At 32.8% G+C, this 3802-nt stretch overlaps 1 long non-coding RNA gene across 1 annotated transcript; it reads right to left on the bottom strand.

Moving 5' to 3' along the window:
• Positions 1-637: 637 nt before the first annotated feature.
• LOC146903866 (uncharacterized) lies at positions 638-1576 on the bottom strand. Its single transcript, XR_015018679.1, has 2 exons — positions 1508-1576; positions 638-891 (listed from the first exon to the last, which is right to left on the bottom strand). It is a non-coding gene; the product is annotated as an uncharacterized LOC146903866 (long non-coding RNA).
• Positions 1577-3802: the final 2226 nt, after the last annotated feature.

The following is a 3802-nucleotide window of genomic DNA, read 5'->3' as shown; positions in this document are numbered from 1 at the left end:
AGGAAGCCTGTCTTGCAGCAGTCTCCCGGCCAAAATCGAACACTTTCAGAGGAACCTGCTCATGCCAAACAAGATCTCGCAAAACGTCATAAAAACCTGCATCCTGATTAGTCAAAAGCTGATACGCTCCGCTCACAGTGTAGCCCTCATGGATGTCTGGCTCCCACTGCCACCTGTCAGAGCTATCATAATGCAAAACAAAAACATCAAATAAAAGCCTACACTCCTCTACCATTTCCTCCTCCCACGCCCACAGTCTCCTCCTCCACCTCCACGCCTCCCCACCTACCTCCCAACCAAGATTAAACATTTCCTCCACCGTACTTAATTTATTGGTTGATAAATCAAATAAACGAGGAAAACGCTTACGTAAGGGGACATCGCAAACCCACCTGTCATACGAAAAGAAAGTTTGAGAATCGTCCCCCACCTTTTTCAACACTCTCTGCAAACCAGCCCCCCTCGGCCTCACCTACCCCATCCCTAGTCTTCGCTATCTCCTTCCACCAACAAGAAACATGTAACGCCCCGTATTTCAGCACCAAAAATTGTGTTAGTTTTTTTTTTTTAACGAAAGAATAAATAAAACCTTTATAAACTCAAGTCATAGACTTTTATGAACAAAATAAATTAAAGATTCCTTTTCAAAATGAACGTCAGAGTTATATAGCGCTTTGTATAACGAATGATTAATTTACAAGACTCACTTACATCCCTACGCAGAGGGAAAGTTTCCTAACAAAAGTATTAACTAAAAATTAAAAAGAATCCTAAAGCTGATCCTTAACTCTAAACTGTTATGACTTGGTTTGAGACCTACTGATGACCTCAAGCTTGACTTCCCAAACTGCTACTCCTCCAAAGTCTTTGTCACTCCCGCTTAACGACTCCCTATTTGGATGTGGGGCAAAGCCCGATCCACGAATTAATGTAAAGGGTCACGATCTAAAAACAACATAATTACAGAAATACAACATGCATTGCATGTAGGCATGGTAAATGGCTTTAAAATAAACATTCAACAAATAAACTATAACAATGCACATTTAGCCTAAAAATACAGACTCTACATGAGTGTGAAGCCTATCACAGGACATCACATGCAAATGATTCCGGAATTATCACCGCTCCGCATAGGGTTGTGGCCGCGCCACTAAGGAGATGAGTATCTACTCATCTATCAGACTCAATGATCCACTACGGGATAAGGTGGGTTAAAAACGCACCCCGTGCCACCTCTCCGGTGTGCACCTCATGACTCCTCTCTGGTGGCCACGTTTACTATGAAATGCATGAGCATACGATTCCCCTTATATGCTAATGCAACATCTTACATATCTCAAAAGCATATGTAAACAATTCATCTCATGCATTAAAGACTGCACATATATAATCCTTTATTCACCTTGAAAATTAAGCATCATCCATCACGTATGAAAATACGGAGAAATTATACATACCAATTTATCATATATAGATATATCTAAAAATAGATAGGTGCCCTTACCTGAGCAAAGCATTCCCTTTTATTTCTTTTAGTTATGAAAGACCCTCAAGAATCCATAGCCATTTAAATGCTTTTAATTATCTTTTTACTCATTTCTCTAAACTCTCACTCAAACGCTCACTATCTCTTTTTCTCAAAGTTCATGACACAAACACTCAAGGGAAGAAAAAGAAGCTGAAGAAATATAGAGAGAGATGATCGTACTCGAGAGAGAATAAGAAAGATAGAACTCAACTAGTTTCTACCCAAGGAGTCCACGATGTTGAAGATCAAGAATAAGGCCCGTATTTATTGTTACTATTGATATTTATTTTATTTCTTTTGATGAAAGTTAACATTTTACGCGCGGTCCAAATTTATTAACAACGTCAAAAACATTATTTTTTTAAAAGCAGTTGAGATCATAAATCAACCATTTTTTTTCTTAAAGTGCTAAAGACATAATACCCCAATATCGTTTTCTACAACTTTGTTATGAGAAAAGCTCATAACATCCAAATTTAAGTTTTTATTCTAAAAATAATAGTGTCTTTAATTTCTAACTTTTAACACGTATAGTCAAAACATAACTATCATTATATCTCTTTATGTCAATTCAAATCCTTATAACTAACCATGAGCTCTCAAACAATTTATATATGATAACAAAACACGTGTATGTGTCCTAACCATTGTTGTCTTCAAAATTTGCAATAAATCAAAACTTTTACTCCAAATAATACAATTGTAGTCTCCAAATCAAAACTCTCTTTGACACCTAATAATTTATTTATACTTATCTAGAATAGATCAAAAGGTTATTCATGTTTGTAACTATAATTTTGTCTTAGTGACAAAGGCTAGTCTAAAAGCTCTACAAAAAATGAACTAATAATTTTGTCTTAGTGATAGAGGACAATAAGATTGTACATATACTATCTCTGTTATATTAAATCGAGCCACCCATCTTAAACAGCAACATACTTTTTTTTTATTTCTTTAAAATTACCAAAAATAGTAAAAAATTAATTATACAACAGAATCTATTTTCACACTAAAACTATGCTTACGAAATTCCAAAGTTTATGACTACAACTAATGAACCTACTAAATTAATTTAGCATTTTTGTTTTATACAAAACACATAAAGATATTTTCTTTTTACCGGATTGTAAACCTGTATGTATATATAGATGGAGGTGAAATCACTTGAAAATTAACTAAATAAAAGAGTCTAGAGTATTTGATAGAAAAAGAGGTGGAACAAGTTTGACAAATCATTCTACTTTATTTTTAATACAAGAAAACCATATTAATCAATTTTATTTTACTAAACAGGAATATATTTGTTTTCTTTTTCATAAATAGTTCTTGTGATTGTGATGATACTAGATTAGATCCTCAACAGAAAATGAAATAAAATAGGTACAGTACTCGCTTATAGCATCAAAATTTATTAGATGTGAGAAATAATTTTAGGATTTAGAAATAGTAACGAATGAGTTTTTAAAATAAATAAAGGATAGGAAGAAAACATTGGCAGGACCAGAAGAAAATGGAATCGTAAAAAAAAGAAACGGAGAACAAGAAGTATACAGGAAAATGTCTAAAAGGTATAGAGAGGAATGAGATAATAGAGATAAAAGGAATAAAACATAAAGAAAGGATAATATACAAACCTTCAAGTTTTTGGTTTAGCCAACTGATGGTGTGATTCTTTCTTTTAAAACTCCAAGCTTCTATATAAAGTAAAGTCTCAGGTGTAGTCTCATATGAAAATATCTAGCTCCTTTTCTTTTTACATTTTTTATTTATTATTATTTTTTTCTTTTACGATCATGAACCTTCTTCCATACTAATAATTCTTTACCTATTAATTTGTTAATCACATCTTATTACTAAAACTCATCATCATAAATAATAAAAGTATAACATCCTCCTAAGTCTGCATATTTGTATGGCCTAATCCCTATAGCTAGGAGCATTTTTATTATTCTTTTATTTTAAATTCAATATAGGTTCATATATGTCACTGAAGCTAAGTCCAAAATTTAGTTGAGAAATTACAAATATGATCTTGAAGGAGTTAGATTAGTTTGGGTTTATGATTCTCTACATATTTTGTAAATAAAGGAAAACCAAAATCAAAGAAAGATATTTTCATGAGTTATTTATTACCTTTCTCAAGGTTCGTGGAATTTTCTTTTGTAGAAGGAGAAGAAAGAATAGAAAATAACAAAGAAAGAGAGAAAAAGTAATAAGAGAGAAGATAGAATTGTGATGAACAAAGACATAAGAGAGGGAGAGAAGAGAGAT

The sequence above is a fragment of the Medicago sativa genome, chromosome 7 (genome assembly GCF_051527215.1).
Source record: "Medicago sativa cultivar Bolivia chromosome 7, Bolivia_mono, whole genome shotgun sequence".
In the NCBI taxonomy this organism is placed as follows: Eukaryota; Viridiplantae; Streptophyta; class Magnoliopsida; order Fabales; family Fabaceae; genus Medicago; species Medicago sativa.
Note: the sequence above shows the minus strand (reverse complement) of the source record. Positions and strands in the feature narration are given on the sequence as shown.